General features: G+C 37.5%; 1 protein-coding gene and 1 pseudogene across 1 annotated transcript in view; both read left to right on the top strand.

Annotated features, from left to right (window-relative positions):
- Positions 1 to 19,298, top strand: part of AP3B1 (adaptor related protein complex 3 subunit beta 1) — a 285,248-nt gene that overhangs the window by 212,060 nt on the left and 53,890 nt on the right. The gene's annotated exons all lie outside the window — the stretch shown is intronic.
- The window catches only part of LOC110568774 (heat shock protein HSP 90-beta-like), a 25,964-nt pseudogene continuing 8,591 nt past the window's right edge, over positions 1,926 to 19,298 (top strand).

Genomic DNA, 19,298 nt, shown 5'->3' with positions numbered 1-19,298 from the left:
TTGTTTCTTGACTTTTTAATAATTGCCATTCTGACTGGTGTGAGTTGGTATCTCATTGTGGTTTTGCTTTGTATTTCTTTAATGATCAGTGATGTTGAGCTTTTTTTCATGTTTGTTGGCCACATAAATGTCTTCTTTTGAGAAGTGTCTGTTCATGTCCTTTGCCCACTTTTTAATGGGTTTCTTTTTCTTGTAAATTTGTTTAATTTCCTTTTACATTCTGGGTATTAGACATTTGTCAGATGGATAGATTGCAAAAATCTCCCACTCTGTAGGTTGCTTGTTCACTCTGATGATAGTTTCTTTTGCTTTGCAGAAGCTCTTTAATTTAGTTAGATCCCATTTGTCAATTTTTGCTTTTGTTGTAGTTGCTTTTGATGTTTTCATCATAAAATATTTGCCTGTGCCTATGTCCTGAATGGTATTGCCTAGATTTTCTTCTAGGGTGTTTACAGTTTTGGGTTTTACATTTTAGTCTTTTTTTTATTTTTCCTTGAGATGGAGTCTCACTCTGTTGCCCAGGCTGGAGTGCAGTAGTGTGATGTCAGCTCACTGCAGCCTCCGCCTCCTGGGTTCAAGCAATTCTCCTGCCTCAACCTCCCAAGTATCTGGGATTACAGGTATGCACCACCATATCTGGCTAATTTTTGTATTTTTAGTAGAGACAGGGTTTCACCATGTTGGCCAGGCTGATCTCAAACTCCTGACCTCCAGTGATCCACCTGCCTCAGCCCCCCAAGGTGCTGGGATTACCATGCCCAGACACATTTAAGTTTTTATTCCATTTTAATTTTGTATAAAATGTAAGGAAGGGATCCAGTATTAATTTTCTGCATATGGCTAGCCAGTTCTCCCAGCACCATTTATTAAATAGGGAATCCTTTCCCCATTGCTTGTTTTTGTCAGGTTTGTCAAAGATCAGATGGTTGTAGATGTGTGGTCTTATTTCTGAGTTCTCCATTTTGCTCCATTGGTCTATGTGTCTGTTTCTCTACCAGTACCATGTTGTTTGGGTTACTGTAGCCTTGTAGTATAGTTTGAAGTCAGGTAATGTGATACCTCCAGATTTGTTCTTTTTGCTGAGGATTGTCTTGGCTATACAGCCTCTTTTTTGGTTCCATGTGAATTTTAAAGTAGTTTTTTTCTAATTTTGTGAAGAATGTCAATGGTAGTTTAATAGGAATAGCATTGAATCCATAAATTACTTTTGGCAGTATGATATTGATTCTTCCTATCCATGCGCATGGAATGTTTTTTCATTTGTTTGTGTCCTCTCTGATTTCCTTGAGCAGTGGTTTCTAGTTCCCTTGGAGAGGTCTTTCACTTACTTCCCTTGTTAGCTATATTCCTAGGTATTTTATTCTCTTTGTAGCAATTGTGAATGGAAGTTTATTCATGATTTGGCTCTCTGCTTGTCTGTTGTTCGTGTATAGGAATGCTTGTGATTCTTGCACATTGATTTTAAAGTTCCTTATCAGCTTAAGAAGCTTTTGAGCTGAAATGATAATTTTCTAGATATAAGATCATGTCATCTGCAAACAGAGGCAGTTTGACTTCCTCTCTTCTTATTTGAATATGCTTTATTTCTTTCTCTTGCCTGATTGACCTGGCCAGGACTTCCAATACTATGTTGAATAGAAGTGGTAAGAGAGGGAATTCTTGTTTTGTGCTGGTTTTCAAGGGGAATTCTCCCAGCTTTTGCCCATTCAGTATGATAATTGGCAGTGGGTTTGCCATAAATAGCTCTTAATTTTTTCGAGGTATGTTTTATCAATACCTAGTTTATTGAGAGTTTTTAACATGAAGGGATATTGAATTTTGTTGAAGGCCTTTTCTGCATCTATTGAGGTAATCATGTGGTTTTTGTCTTTAGTTCTATTTATGTGATGAATTATGTTTATTGATTTGCATATGTTGAACAAGCCATGCATGCTGGGGATGAAGCTGACTTGATCATGATAGGTAAGCTTTCTGACGTGCTGCTGGATTTGGTTTGCCAGTATTTTATTGAGGATTTTTGCATTGACGTTCATCAGGGGTATTGGCCTGAAGTTTTCTTTTTTTGTTGTGTCTCTTCCTGGTTTTGTTATCAGGATGATGCTGGGTTCATAAATGAGTTTGAAATCCCTCCTTTTCAATTGTTTGGAATAGTTTCAGAAAAAGGGTATCAGCTCCTCTTTGTATTACTGGTAGAATCCAGCTATAAATCCATCTGGTCCTGGGCTTTTTTTTTGGTTGGTAGGCTATTTATTACTGCCTCAATTTTAGAACTTGTTGGTCTGTTCAGGGATTCAACTTCTTCCTGGTTCAATCTTGGTAGGTTGTATATATCCAGGAATATACCCATTTCTTCTAGATTTTCTAGTTTATTTGCATAGAGGTGCTTATAGTGTTCTGTGATAGTTGTTTGTATTTCTATGGGGTCAGTGGTAATATCCCCTTTATCATTTTTTATTGTATCTATTTGATTCTTCTCTCTTTTTTTCTTTATTGGTCTAGCTAGTGGTCTGTCTCTTTTATTAATTTTTTTTTTAGAAAACCAGCTTGTGGATTCACTGATTTTTTTTTTTTAAGGGTTTTTCATGTCTGTCTCTTTCAGTTCCACTCTGATCTGGGTTGTTTCTTGTCTTCTCCTAGGTTTGGAGTTTGTTTACTATTGGTTCTCTAGTTCTTTTAGTTATTATGTTAGGGTATCAATTTGAGAGCTTTCTAGCTTTTTGATATATGGGCATTTAGTGCTATAAATTTCCCTCTTAACACTGCTTTGGCTGCATCCCAGAGATTCTGTTACATTGTCTCTTTGTTCTCATTGGTTTCAGAGAACTTCTTGACTTCTGCCTTAATTTCATTATTTACCCGGGAGTTATTCAGGAGCAGGTTGTTCAATTTCCATGTAGTTGTTTGGTTTTGAGTGAATTTCTTAACCTTGAGTTCTAATTTGATAACTGAGAGATTGTTAACGATTTTACCTCTTTTGCATTTGCTGAGGAGTGTTTTACTTCTAATTATGTGATCAATTTTAGAGTAAGTGCCATGTGGCAGTGAGAAGAATATATATTATCTTGTTTTTGGGTGGAGAGTTCTGTAGCTCTCTATCAGATCCATTTGATCCAGAGCTGAGTTGAAGTTCTGAGTATTTTTTTAAATTTTCTGTCTCAATGATCTGTCTAATATTGACAGCGGAGTGTTAAAGTCTCCCACTATTATTGAATGGGAGTCTTAAACCTCTTTGTAGGTCTCTAAGAACTTGTTTTATGAATCTGGGTACTTTTGTATTGGGTACATATATATTTAGGATAGTTAGCTCTTCTTGATGAATTGAGCCTTTTACCAGTATGTAATGCCCTTCTTTGTCTTTGTTTATCTTTGTTGGTTTAAAGTCTGTTTTGTCAGAAAGTAGGATTTTAACCCCTGCTTTTTTCTGCTTTCCATTTGGTTGGTAGAGTTTCGTCCATCCCTTTATTTTGAGCTCATGTGTGTCTTTGCACACAAGATGAGTCTCTTGAATACAGCACACCAATGGCTCTTGACGCCTTATTCCAGCTTGCCATTATGTCTTTTAATTGGGGCACTTAGCCCATTTACATTTAAGGTTAATATTGTTATATGTGAATTTGATCCTGTCATCATGATGCTAGTTGGTCATTCTGCAGACTTGCTAATAGAGTTGCTTCATAGTGTCATTGGTCTGTGTATTTCAGTATGTTTTTGTAGTGACTGGAAACAGTTTTTCCTTTCAATATTCAGTGCTTCCTTCAGGAGCTCTTGCAAAGCAGGCCTGGTGGTGACAAATTCCCTCAGCATTTGCTTATCTAAAAAGGATTTTATTTCCCCTTTGCTTATGAAGCTTAGTTTGGCCAGATATGAAATTCTGGGTTGGAAATTCTTTAACAATGTTGAATATTGGCCTCCAATCTCCTCTGGCTTATAGGATTTCTGCTGAGAGGTCTGCTGTCTGATGGGCTTCCATTTGTAGGTGATCTGGCCTTTCTCTCTGGCTGCCCTTAACACTTCTTCTTTCATTTCAACCTTGGTGAATCTGATGATTATATGTCTTGGGGTCAGTCTTCTCATGGAGTATTTTACTGGCATTTTCAGGACTTTTCTGAATTTGAATGTTGGCCTGTCTTGCTAGGCTGAGGAAGTTCTCCTGGATGATAGCCTGAAGTGTGCTTTCCAACTTGGTTCCATTCTCCCCATCTCTTTTAGGTACCCCAGTCATTTATAGGTTAGGTCTTTTTACATAATCCCATAATTCTCAGAGGTTTTGTTTGTTCCTTTTCATTCATTTTTCTCTAATTTTGTCTGCCTTTCTTATTTCAGCAAGATAGTCTTCAAGCTCTGAAATTCTTTCCTCCAGTTGGTCTGTTTGGCTGTTGATACTTGTGGGTTACATTGTAAAGTTCTCGTGTTGTGTTTTTCAGCTCCTTCAGGTCAGCTCTTTTCAGCTCCTTTATGTTCCTGTCTAAACTGGTTATTCTGGTTAACAGCTCCTATAGTGTTTTACATGGCTCTTTGCTTCTTTGCATTGGGTTAGAACATGCTTCTTTAGCTCAGTGAAGTTCGTTATTACCCACCTTCTTCTGTGTAGACAGAAGCCTACTTCTGTCAGTTCATTCATCTCAGCCTCAGCCCAGTTCTGTACCCTTGTTACCCTTGCTGGAAAGGTACTGCAATAATTTGGAGGAGAAGAGACACTGGCTTTTAGAGTTTTCAGCATTTTTTTCATTGATTTGTTCTCATCTTTGTGACTTTTTCTACCTCCAATCTTTGAGGCTGCTGACCCTTGGATGGGGTTTTTGTGGGGACTTTTTTGTTGATGTTGTTGCTTTCTGTTTGTTTGTTTTTCTTTTAACAGTCAAGCCCCTCTTCCATAGAGCTGCTACGGTTTGCTGGGGCCCACTCCAGGCCCTGTTCTCCTGGGTATCTCTCACTCCTGGAGGTGTCACCAGTGGAGGCTACAGAACAGCAAAGATGACTGCCTGTTCCTTCCTCTGGAGCAGGCGGCCTGATGCCAGCAGGAATGCTCCTGTGTAAGGTGTCTAGAGACCCCTGTTGGGAAGTCTCATGCAGTCAGGGAGCATGGGATCAGGAAGCTGCTTAAGGAAGCACTAGCTACCCCTTGGTGGAGGGGTTGTGCTGTGCTTAGGGGAATCCCACTCATCCAAACTGCCTGGATTCCTCAGAGCTGGTAGGGGGAAAGACTAAGTCCACTGATCCACAGAGACCACAGCTACCCCTCCACAGAGGGGCTTTGTTCCAGGGAGATCCAAGTTCTGTCCGTAAACCCTGGCTGGAGTTGCTGAAATTCCTGCAGGGAAGCCCCACTCAGAGAGGAGGAATGGGTCCATGTTTGGTCTAAAGAGATATTCTGGCCATGCTCTGGGTCTTAGACAGCAGGCAGCCACAATGATGGCAGCTGACCCCCTCCCCCGCCTTTCCCTGCCAGAGCTCAGTCATCTTAGGCAGCAGGCAGCCGCACTGATGATGGCTGCCCCTCCCACGGGGAACACAGGAGTTGCAGGCAGTCTCCAGCTGAGGGGCCACCAATAATCTGCACAGCAGTGTGCTTGGGACCCAAGGCCCTGGTGGCATGGGCTAACAAGGGGATCTTCCGATCTGCGGGTTGCACAGATCCACAGAAAAAGCATGGTTTCCTGGGCGGGATAGCACAATCACTCACCACCTCCCTTAGCTGAGGGTGGAAGCTACCCTTGCCCCATGTGGCTCCTGGGTGAGCTGTTGCTCCACCCTGCTTCTCCTCACTCACCGTGGGTCATGCCAACTGCCTAGTCAGTCCCAATGAGAGAGACCTCAGTTGCCAGTGCAGGATTCACTCACCATTTTCCTTCTCCGTGGAAGCCTCAGACCACGGCTGTTTCTAGTCAGCCATCTTGGCCCCTCCCCACTTGTTAATATGTTAGTTTATTACATTACTGAGAGAATTATTCCCATGAAGCCCATATCTAGAAAGTGGTTGTGCTACTTACACATTTGTTTTATGATTTAACATGTAATATTTAAGACAGTAAAATGGGGATTAAGTTAATGCTTTAAATTATTTGACTAAATGTAGCTTAATATTCCATTCTTTATATTTCTTAAATGCTCTCTCTTTATTTAGCTAAAAATAAAGCATGGTAAGCTGAAAAACAAAAAAATACCATTTTGATTTTATTTTCCTGTCAATAGAGCAGATCTCCTAAAAATTTAAAGCACATCTTTCTAAGGTAACATTTACCTCCTCACATCTTTAGCAGCTATCAGACATGACATGGGACATATTCATTGACCCTAAAAATTTTCATCAGAATCATGCACTGAAAGGGGGCAGCCCCAGCCAGACAAGAGGCTCATTTCAATTTTAATGGCTGTAATTAAAGGTTAATTCACTGAGTCAGGATTAAGGAGGAAAGTACAAATGATAGGCAAGCAGCTGCCTTTATAATACAAGATTAGAACAATGCAATTACAATAAGAATTAGAAAAAATCAACTTCCAGAAAGGGTCTTTTAATGAACGAATTAAATTGTGATCTCTAAACATGAGTATATAAGATAATGCTTCTTAAGGAATCATATAAATTGATACCGTATATCTAAACATATTATGTTAAAGGTGGATACAACAGTTAACACTAAAAACTTTCACTATTAGTACGTTGCCCAAAAATGGACATGTATATATCTATACATGATGTTTTTAAATGGCAAAAATTTTTCTCTAATTCAGGTTCCTGTTAATGCCCACTGTGTTTACCTGAATAACCGATCTTTTCTTCTTCCTGTCCTACCCTCCAGCAAGTACTTCTTATGTTTATACCTTAAATCCGTTTTTCTTACAGAACATACTCCTATAACTCCTTTTTCATCTAGTGTTAATTAGAAAGTTGACATGTCATTTTCAGGTACATTATGTTTACATATTTTATAATTTTTTTAAAAAAATTAAGCTCAGTCTAAATTTTATGCAGATCCTGTTTATTTTTTATTTGATGTACACTTTAACCTCATTGATCTAAACTTTTCTAGGTGTCATAGATTGCTAGAAAACTATTAGACTACGTTTTATATTAAACATTCCTATGTGAAAGTCTTTTGCATAGTGAATGGCACATAGTAGGGCCTCAGCAGATATTATCATTCTAATCTGTTTTTTTGTATTATTGTGACTGAGGCCATATACTATTTAAAAATTAGTTGGATCCTGCATTCAATCAGATTTACCATTTGTCACAGGATTCAGAAAAGATGTAGGCATTTAGGCTTATAGATGTAAAGAAAATAATTGTCCATCATGAATGCAGGCTGTGGAAATTGTTCCTCAGAAACTGAGGTTTCATAAAAGGAGTTTACATTTTGTCAGTTGCTCTTGAGCTTACTGAGTATAATAAATCTTTATGCTGAGGTAAATCTGAGTATTGATTCCTAGAAGCTAATAATCCAGTAACATTGTTCCTGGAAAAATATATAGTGCTATTTGAAGATTATGTGGCCTGTGATATGCAAAACTATAAGCACTGCACTGCTATTACTGTGGAAATGAGTTGTAGGTATCATATAGATTTACTTGATGAAATGATCTTTTTTATTTTGTTGTTAAGCTGACAAGTGCTGGAGAATTTGCTTTATGTATACATTGTGGGAAACCTGAGGAAAATTGATAGTGTTTCACTGGTATTTAGATTAACCCAAGCATTGTATTTGGAGTGGGACAGCATGCTGTTTTGAACAATATTTTGACATTAAGAACTCTACAAAATAGTATTTAAGCCCCCTTTGGCGTGGGCAGTTGATAACTTTTCATTCATAATTAGCTCATAGAGAACCGAGAGACATTTCAGGGAAATTGAACTGTCAGTGGGTAGAAACAAGCATTTGACCTCATCACATTGAGTGGGGCCCATCATAATTTGTTCATTTGGTGCCCATCAGCCCAGCCTCATCTCTCATACGGCACCTCGCTGACCTTCCCTCTCCAATTCCGCTCAGTTCAGCTTTAATTATGACTCTGCAGACCTGAAGAAATATTGCAGCTTGCTCTCAAAAACCCTGAACTGCCACTCACCAAAAGATTGGTTTTTAACAGGTAATAAATGCCCAGAGGAAATGGTGCTATGTCCACAAAGAGAACTGTGGCTTCTTTTGAGATTTTGTTGGCTCTCAGACGTGTCACTGTTGCCTAGTGAAATTTTTATTTCTAACACAGTAAGCTTATGACTAAATTCACTGCTATAAGGAAATTTCATGAGTTCTTTAAGTAAACTTTATTCACAGAAGAAATTCTTTGTTGCGTGGTTATCTAGTGAATTCACCTATTGAAAGTTGAGAGACAACTTTAGGTCTTTTAGGTAAAGTATTAGTAATTTTAGAATACTTAATTTTTACTTTTTAATTTTAATTAATAATTACTTTTTAAGATATTGCCCACCCTGGAGAGATAAAATGAGAAATTGTAAGTACTTCCTCTAGCAATATAATTAATTAAGATTCATCAAATCCCTTGGCAGAAGGAATCCTGCTGAGTTAACAATGTTGTCTCCACCAACAAAAGCAAAAACATAAAGTTTAAAATAAACATTCAAGTTACCTACCTACCACATCTACCTACCCTGTCCACACCATGACAATATTTTTGCAGAGAAAGTTGATAGCAATCAGAGACTGTATAGGAGGAAAATATAAAGCTTCAAAAATGATAAAGCTAAACTTTTGTTTTCAAGTTATATCCCTGAAGATTTCATTGAAAATAAAAATATTGAAAGCTGTAGTCCCATACTGCGTATGCTTGTAGTGAATGTTAAACTGTCAGCAGGATTTTCAGGTCATTTGACAAAAAGGATACAGGTGCAGTAGCTAGCAGTGAAGGTGACTGCTGGTTTCATCAATCACTTTGCCTTTCTTTAAGTTGATACATAATGGACCCCTTCAATCAGCTTCCTTGTTCTTTGTCACTTGTTTGGAAAGAAGAAAAAGAGAAGGGTAGAAAGGCTGGATGGACTCTAAAGTCAAGGTTAGGAAATGAATTGTAAGTTATTTACTCAGGTTACAGAGGGTGTCAGTATGAAAGAGGGGCTCTTCATAAAATGTCGAGTTTGTCAATGGGTGATAATACGCAGTTGGAAGCTTCGTGCCAGCCTTGTGCGCTGACAGTGCCGCTCAAAGCGGTGATCCTAAATATTAATTTGAAATTAAGAAATTGTGTTATGGCAGAGACATGTTTTGTACCAGAAAATGTTCACAGGTTCATTTTGCTTGTAGGCATTACATCGACTGCTTGATCATACCAGCATCATATAGATTGTGAATACATGTCAGCCTCTGAGTCAGAATTTCCTCAAATTCCTTGATAAGAATTTGAAATTTGTACATAGCCTTATTTACTAAAACCTGTTGATATACCACTCACCAAGTTTGAATGCCTTGCTAGTTTTAAATACTCGAGGAATAGGTAAAACAGTTGAAAGGAAATTATCAGAAATTAATATCTGGCTTTTTTCTCTTAGAAAACAATACCTTTTAACTAATATTTAAAGAAGGATACACACCTAGAGAAGGTTATCAATTCATTAGTCTTTTGATGAGTGAGGGACATGGGAAATCATAAGAGAAGTGTGTTTTTCTATATTTGACCAGATTGTCTATATTCTGAGACTCGTCGGTGTGCTTTCTGGGAATAGGTTTATGGATATGTGGTTCAGTACTTCTTTTTTTGATGGTATCAAGTAAAGGGTGCCACTATACGTCAAGAGGTAGTGTGATGATCTGAGCAGATGTCAGAGTAAACATAAAAATTATGTAACATGGTTGTTTGAAATTTCTCTCTTCTTAGTTCTCCAAGAATAATTTGGTAGAATCGTGGATATGGGTTCATGGCCTTTATATTCTTTGCAGACTTTTATCTGTGGATAGAGCAAATTCTCTTTTGCTTTCTAATAAAACTTCAGGGATTATGGTACTCATGATGAAAGGTTGTTTTTTTGTGTGTGTGTGTGTTTTTTTCCAAAAACCTTCATATTTCTGTTAATAAGCATGGATGGAATGTGTACTACATTCGGATTTGGTATGAGCTGTGGCAAATAAAAAAAATAAGTCATGATGTGAGTTTTGAGTCATATCGTCTTATGGAAACAGAAACCATGTAATCACAAGGGTATGGTAGAGTGTGAGTTGGGCTACAGTGGATGTTTACATAAGGTATCTTGGGATTATGACAGAGGGAATTACAAATGCTGCCAAATCTGTAGAGAAAAAAATTCTTTTATATTTGTAATATACTCTTGAATTATAATGCACATGCCTTTTATAATATGATTTACCATATAGAATGTCCACAAGGAAACATTTGCCATTCTACATGTGTGTTTCTATCAGACCAGCACGGACTGAATTAAAGTTTTTCTGAGCAGCTTTTGCTTATATATTTTGTGGTTCCACTTTTCTCACACAGATCTGATTGTATAAGCATTTGCTGGTGCACCTGCAGTATTTATTCCAGCAGTTATAATGGGTTATAGACACCTTAACTTGACACCAGTGGTTGTGGAATGCTTGACAGTCCTCATTCAGAGACTTGGTGTAACTTTTTTTTTTTTTTTGAGACAGATTCTTGCTCTGTCACCAGTGCCAGGCTGGAGTGCAGTGGCGCAATCTCGGCTCACTGCAACCTCTGCCTCCCGGGTTCAGGCAATTCTCTGGCCTTAGCCTCACAAGTGGCTGGGACTACAGGGTGCGTGCCACCACACCCAGCTAATTCTTTTATTTTAGTAGAGCTAGGGTTTTACCACGTTGGCCAGGATGGTCTTGATCTCTTGACCTCATGATCCACCTGCCTCGGCCTCCCAAAGTCCTGGGATTACAGGCGTGAGCCACTGCACCTGGCCAGTATAACTTTTTTAAACAACTGACTTTTTGTATTGTGCTTGTTTTAGAGAGCAGTAAGTCCAGACAAAAATGGCTCATTTTAGAGTTTTTCAGGATTACTGTTCTTTTTTGGTAACTACTGCTATTAATACTTTTCTAACCTAGGTATTTCGTTTTCCTGAACTTGTTCTGCCCCACCTAGACCCTCTCATGTTTTTGTTTTCCTTCCTTTTCCCCATTGAAACATGTTTGTTCTGTATTTCTTCAACCAAGTGTCTTATCAGGACTACTTCTAATAATGATCCCCTTTGCTTATATGTAAAATGCTTCTTTATGTGTATTTTACCAGAAAGATTCATACTAAGTAAAGGAGGTTAAGAGGGAGTCTTAGATAATAAGCAGTGCATTAAATTGAAGTCTTCAGATGGCAGTTCATATTTATTTTAGTTTTTTGTTGCCAGTACCTGTCTGTTAACTACAAATAGATCAAAATCAACCCATAGTGCTTATTCAAAGTATAGAAGGAGTGTTACGCGAGGGGCGTTTTTTAAACCAGCCCTCTAAACTGATTCTGACAATTTGAGAGCCACTGAAATGTATTAGTATCTGTAATAGTTGGAGTTTAAGTTCCATGAGAAAATAGTGCGGAGAAAAGCTGACTTGTGTTTCTCAGGTCACAGATCAGCCATTGAAAAAGTTGCATGCATACAGATAATACTACAAACTCTGCAGATAGGTTTCACAACATAAGAATTCAGCACCAAAGGCATTGACAACAAAAGCCAAAATAGACAAATGGGACCTAATCAAACTCCACAGCTTCTGCACAGCAAAAGAAACAGTCATTACAGTGAATCGGCAACCAACAGAATGGGAAAAAAATTTTTGCAGTCTACCCATCTGACAAAGGGCTGATATCCAGAATATACAACGAACTAAAACAGATTTACAAGAAAAAAACAAGCCCATTCAAAAGTGGGAGAAGGATATAAACAGACACTTTACAAAAGAAGACATACATGAGGCCAACAAACATATGAAAAAATGCTCATCATCACTGGTCATTAGAGAAATGCAAATCAAAACTACATTGAGATACCATCTCACGCCAGTTAGAATGGCGATCATTAAAAAATCTGGTGACAACAGATGCTGGAGAGGATCTGGAGAAATAGGAACACTTTTACACTGTTGGTGGGAGTGTAAATTAGTTCATCCATTGTGGAAGACAGTGTGGAGATTCCTCAAGGACCTAGAAATAGAAATTCCATTTGACCCAGCAATCCTGTTACTGGGTATATATCCAAAGGATTATAAATCGTTCTACTATAAGGACACATACACACAAATGTTCATTGCAGCACTGTTTACAATAGCAAAGACCTGGAACCAACCCAAATGCCCATCGATGATAGACTGGACAGGGAAAATGTGGCACATATACACCATGGAATATTATGCAGCCATCAAAAACGATGAGTTCGTGTCCTTTGTAGTGACATGGATGAACCTGGAAACCATCATTCTCAGCAAACTGACACAAGAACAGAAAATCAAACACCGCATGTTCTCACAGGCGGGTGTTGAACAATGAGAACATATGGACATAGGGAGGGGAGCATCACTGGGCTCTATTGGGGGGAAATAGGGGAGGGACAGTGGGGGGTGGGGAGTTGGGGAGAGATAGCATGGGGAGAAATGCCAGATATAGGTGAAGGGGAGGAAGGCAGCAAATCACACTGCCATGTGTGTGCCGATGCAACAATCTTGCATGTTCTTCACATGTACCCCAAAATCTAAAATGCAATTAAAAAAAAGAATTCAGAACAGTAGTTTTTAACTAGGCACCGCAATTAACTTTATTAGTTTGCTGTCATTGATGTAACACATTACCACAAACTTAGTGGTTTAAAACCGTGCAAATGTATTGTTATCTTTCAAGGCATCCGCATGACCTTCTGGGGCTCTAGGGGAAAATCCAGTTAGGGTATTTTGTTTTTTTGTTTTTTTTGACTTTTCCAGTTTGTAAAGGCAGCTCACATTCCTTGGTTCATAGCTCTTTTCTATCTTCAAAGCCAGCAATGGCCAATTGAATTGTTTTCATACTGTATCACTTTGACACTGACTTTCCTGCCTCTCTCATTCACTTAGAGGATCTGTGGGAAAATCCAGAATGACCTCCCATCTCAGTCAGCTGATTGGGAACCTTAATTCCCTCTTGCCACATAATGTTACATTTTCATTGGTTCTGTGGATTAGGACCTGGACACATTTGGAGGCGTCTTTTTCCATATACCACCTCACTTAGAGAACCTGTGAGAAGAGGGAGGTGACTCAAACACTCATGTCTCACCCCAACCCTATTAAATTGCAGAGGAGCAGGAGGGCAGGGTGATGGCATTCATAGAGGCCATTTCCATGAAGAGCAGAGCCCAGTACCACACCCAGGCTTGTATGCTCTGATCATGATGTTGATTGTACCATGGGGATAACTCATTAGTCTTAGAGTTCAGATGCAGCCCCACTGTGGAGATTATGGCCATCTGCCTAACCAAGCAATTTGTATTTGAGGTGGTTCTGCTTAACTCTAGTTAACCAAATTAAGAGAAATTTGAAATTTTCAGATCCGTCATATTAAATTAAGTTTCATATCTTCCAGTACTGTCTCCTTGATACTTCAAGAATTTAACACTTATATTTCAAAATTTTTACCAATTTTTACTTGTTAGAATCAGAATTATAATAGCATTTCTTGGTGAAACATTTATCTCAAGATAATAGAGATATAAATCTCAAATGAAATGAATTTTTATCCAGATGTTTTAAAGTATTTTAAAATATTTAAGTATTTACCATCAAATATAATTATAGGCACAGATAACTGGTGCTATTAATGCAGTAGAGAATTTAAAAGTTATTTACATTTTTTAAAAATCATACAAAAATATGATTCACATTCTGTGATTATTTACTGGCTAATTCTTTTTCGTTTGGTGTGAAATTATTATATAATAAATTATTCTTGTCTAGGCTTAGCACTTAGTTACATGGGGTATAAGAGTATGCATAAAGTTAGTGTAAAAATTAAATTATGTCAAATGGAATGTGATTAAGATCATAATGGGCTGGAATAGGGTCAGGAAAAGTTGAACAGATAAATTGAGACTTGAACTGAGCATTGCATTGTGGGTAGTAATTGATATTTTACTAAATATTATATATGATAGTAGCTCACAAATAATGATTTACTGTGATTTAAGTAAATCATAGAGTAAACAAGTGAGTTCTGTGTGCAAGATTGGCAAAAAGCAAGGGGAACACTAAAATTTAGGATTAAAATATGGTGTATTTAGAGGGCTGTACATTTAGATGTTTTCAAGACTTATTTTTTCATCAAAGTGTTATAGATCTATGAAATTCTGTTCTTAAAACGAAGGGACACTTTTCTGAAAAGACACAACACAAGAAGAGACAGAAAATCATTTCATATCATATGATTATTTCCCTGGCTGATTCTTTTTCTCAAAGATTACTGTCTCTCAGACTTTGTGCCTTAAGCCAAATGGGCAACTTCAGTTTTCCCCTCCCTGGGTGCTCAGTATGGGAAGGAACCCTAAATGTCCACTGCAGTCCCCTAGTGGACTAAATTAAAATGAGAGGAACAGTGGGCAGAAATAGATTAATGAAGACTACAGAAGAGGCGCTAAAAGTTAGATTTTGCCATAAATTGGATGATTCACTCAGTAGATTGTGGAACTACATTCATGCCATAGGAAATCTTGGAATAACATAGCCATGCCTTCTTTCCTGTTTGCATGGTGTCTTTTTTAGTAAATTCTTAAGGGAAACAAGCAAAAAGCACTACAACTTGATGATAAGGTAGGTGGGCAATATCCTGTATAGAAATGAACCTGTATTCTGGAAGAGTTGGATTTATTTCTGGACACCAACCTTTTTAAAAGCAATGCATCATTTTCCATCCATCAAATGCTGCCATAGCCAATAATATGTTGGCTTGTCCATTTTTGGCTTGTAGTACAAAATAAGTGAAAGCCAAGGACATTACAATTGGGAGGGAAATAGGACTATTATTTAAAAGGCTTTTAAATGATGTCACTATATATTCTTTTAACAACATCCTCTAAAAGCCTTTGAAAAAATAGTCCCTTCCTCCCTCAGTTGCTAACAAAGACCATACTGGGGACTGCTCTTTAAAAGGCTGTTAAATGGTGATACTATATTTTTTAACATCAACATCATTTAGAAACCTTTTAGAGAACAGTTCTCTTCACCCACAACTAAAAGTGGAGGGAATAACGGATGTGGGGGAAGGGATTACTTTTTTAAAGGCTTTTGGATGGTACTATCGATAAATACAGCAATATTGTTATAAAAGCCTTTTTCCAATGGTGATTCAGCTTTTTGATATGTACTTTTAACCTCAGGACCCTGCGTTATCTGACAGATTGGTGTTTTAACGTTGTCTGAAAACTCAGTTTACTAATAATCCCAATAATGGCTTTTATTGAACTTTCTGCAGTTTAAAAATCAATTTCACATATATGGTCTCATTTGATCCTCACAACAACTCAGTGAAACAGACAGGATATGTATAATTAGCTCCATTTTACAGAAGAGGAAAACAGAAGCTCTGAGGTGATTTAGCTAAGGTCTCACCATTTACTATGTGGCTGAGTTCAAACTGTAACCCAGATCTTTTGACATTTGGTCTCATACCCCATGCAGTTGTCTTGGGGTACCTCCATTGCTTTTTTTTTTTTTAAAGTGGTATTTGTCATTAACTTCAACATGTCCAAATACTGAGTTAATGCCTTCCAATTGGTATAAAAGTGTGATTCTGTCATTTTGGTACTGAAGATAGCTATCTAGTGGAAATTTTACTAGCAAATGATCCTGAGGAAGTAAAGAAGTATAAAATACTGTCTCAAGGTATGCTCACCCTCTGTGATGTGGCATTTAGACTATCCCTCAGAATCCTTGCCTTATGATGTATGCTTATAAAATTATCACTTGAAATCCACTTTCAGACATGCAGTTTATTAAATAACTGATATTTTAAAGGCAATTCTAATCTAATATATGGATTTCTTTTTAAAAGCTATTCTATTTGTTAAGAATACTGATTATAATTAAGATCACATTCAAAAAGTTGCCTAGGCCGTTGTTAATTTTTGGAAAGAAATAATAAATGCTAGTTCTTTCCACTCTATGTAGTTCCCTGAAGGAGAGAAAAAATCTCCCCATGAGCTTGCATGACTGACCTTTACTTTCCTTTATTGTAAGGAATATTTTGTGTTTATTGAAAAAGGAATTATAGCTTATTGCTTGACAGAAATGACACTGAAGAATATTACATTTCAGTCTTAGCCCTGCCACTATTTTTTCTCTTATGCTAATAAACATTGTCTTTAATAATAATTAAAGAAGGGGACTTTCATCAGCAACACACTCTCACGTGCAGTGTTGCACTGACTCCTCAAAAGAATCTTATCAATTAGGTAGAATTACCCTTACTGTGCAAATACAAGCACAGAGAAGTTAAATGATTTTCTTCTCATCAAATAGCTTGAAGGTCTTCTAACTTAAAATCCGGTGTTTTCCTTCGTACTACTGCTAGCTGTAATTCTGCCTAACAAGAAGGAAACAATAACCATTCTTGCTTCTGAGGAAAAATGCTTCATACGTTAAAAATAGGTATAGCCTGAGAAGACCCCACCAGTGCCACAGTGCAAGAGCTCAATCCCAGGACTTAACTCAGAAGAGCTATGCAGCCAGGTGCCTTTACCATGACAAAAACCAGGCCATCAGGGGGCTTTGCTCCCACAAACTTAGACTCCAGAGAATCTCAGGTTCCTGTGTAGTAAATCACACTCTCTCCATCCCCACCTTCTCACTGAAAATTTTAAAATATTTACACACAGATCAGGGGGAATAATGTTTATATGAGTGTGTGTGTGTGTCTGTCTGTCTGTCCAATGGTCTTGGGGGACCCATTTCCCCATCCTTGCCCTGCATCAGGAAATTCTCAGCAACTTACAGTACCTGGAACTGGCATCTAGGATATATAAGGATCCTTTTCCCTTCTGTCAGATTCAAAGAAAACATCTGTAGTTTAAAATCACTGTACCCATAATAAAATTCCCTTTCCAATTCGTACACCTACTAAGACATACTTCTTTCCCTATCTCCAGGACCTCTTCTAAGTGAGATCCACATCCTTCATCCAGGGAAATCCATGTCCTTAAGTCTCAATTCAGTTAAATGGAAGGCAGCACAGCCAGCTTTTAGAGGCCACAGTCCCATCTCTAAAATATGTAGAACAGCTTACAGTTTCCCCATGCACTTTTTTAAGGTACATGGCCTGGTTTTTCTCTGAGAATCTCCATTTGGATCTTGAAGTCCTGTTGTAAATCTGTTCAGCACGGCCTCATTCATAAAGGCTGATAATTCTGTCTTTGGCGAAATCACTGTTACCACCAAGATTGTTTGTGTGAAGCTCCCAACTGCTCCTTTTAGGCCATTCTGTTTTCATACTCGTTTTCTTTCCTTTTATGGAGCCCATTCCATCTTCCTGTTCCCTCTTCCCTTCCTTGTCATTTTTATCTTTGAGTCCCTTAATTACTTATCCATATTCAGTGAAGATCTTGGAATTTCATACATAATCTCTCTGGCCTACCATCCTCTTGGGGAACCACAGTCTTCATATTCACAACCTGTGCAACATGGAACCTCACAGTCTTTTGATACGTTCAATTCTAGTAACTTCATCTGCACCAAACTCCAGTTACTCATCCTTTCCTTTCAATTCTAAATCTTAACTGACTCTCTTACTTGTGCCTATCATGCTCCTCAGGCCCTTCACGCCTCCAGATGTTTATGTTTAGCCTAGATTTAAAACAACCCTGAAAGATAGGCGCTAGTGTCCCCATTTCACAGACTTGAAAATTGAGATCCCTTCAGCTTAAGTAACTTTTCTGGTATTATAGGGCTAGTAAGACATGCCCTATGTATAAAACCAATTTCAGCTCAAGTCTGTTTAGTTTCAAAGCCCTGCGTTTCCTACCACACCTCACTGAGTATATGAAGGAGTTACAACTCCAAGAGAATTATTTGTTACAGGAGATTGTGATACAGATCAGAGTACAATGCATCCAGTGACAGGGGCAAATTGGAGAGAATTTGTATAGTATAAGCAACAGAAGTCAGAAGGGAGCAAACAATCAGAAGGGACACCAAATTGTTATAGTTACCAGAGGGGGACTTTACTTTGCTTATACTTCCATACTATTTAAATTATTTTTCAATAAACTTATAATACTTTTGTAATTTGGAAAAAAAAAGATTTAAAAATATTTTCAGTATTAATGAAAACTTGAACTAAGCTGGTGCTAGAGGGACAAAAAAGGGAAATAAATGCTGGAGGCAGTAAACTTGTTTTCTAATTACTATGAGGATGTCAGATAATGGCAAGGTTCTGAGCTTGGTTATAATGGGAGAAGAGACTAGCATGTTCTTTTTTATATTATGTTGTTGATCTTGTGAATGGAAAAGCAGAACTACTAAGATCACGTGATTATCACATCTATCAAATAACAGCTTAACAATGCTTAGTTGTTTTGGGCTTCTGTAAAATGCTCTGGGTTCTAATGAAATTTGTTATAAGCAGTTACTGAGAACTTCATGCTGAACACTTTACAAATCAAATTCAGCTTGTTTTTATTAGTACTCTTAAACCAAAAGTCAGAAAATAAATACAAAAAGAATAGGAGAACATATCTATGAATAGTATAACATGTCTATATTCATGGTTCCGGTACTATTTACCATGTAAGTGATAAATAAAAATATATATACATCATTCTGGCTTTCAGTTGTGTAAAAAAGCAGTAAATATATTGACAGTGAGGTTTATTGATCTGTCTTTGGGGAGGGGAAAGAATGGGATATTAATTTCCTTTTCTCAAAACCATTGTAAATTGAATATATCCTATACCAGGGATCAGCAAACATTTTTTATAAAGGGCCAGGTAGTGAAGATGTTCAGCCCTACAGGTCACACCCACTCAACTCTGCCATTTTAATGTAAAAGCAGCCACAGATAATGTATAAATAAATGAGTGTGTCTGTGTTCTAGTAAAGCTTTATTTATAGACACTGAAATGAATTTCATATAATTTAATGTTACAATCATATTACTTTTGATTTCTCAACCATTTAGAAATGTAAAAGTCATTATTAGTGAACAGGCATTACAAAAATAGACAGTGGACCAGATTTGGCCTACAAGCATGGTTTGCTGGTGCCTGCTTAACACCGAGCATGAATTAAGATGCTCATTAAATATTTGTTCATTATGTTCTCAAGTATTTCCACAAATATATTTTTAATATATATTATTACCAAACTAAGAGGTGA

The sequence above is a fragment of the Aotus nancymaae genome, unplaced genomic scaffold, assembly GCF_030222135.1.
Source record: "Aotus nancymaae isolate 86718 unplaced genomic scaffold, 86718_ANA_hifiasm-v0.15.2.pri h1tg000014l, whole genome shotgun sequence".
Lineage (NCBI taxonomy): Eukaryota > Metazoa > Chordata > Mammalia > Primates > Aotidae > Aotus > Aotus nancymaae.
This window is presented reverse-complemented; position numbering and strand designations above follow the sequence as displayed.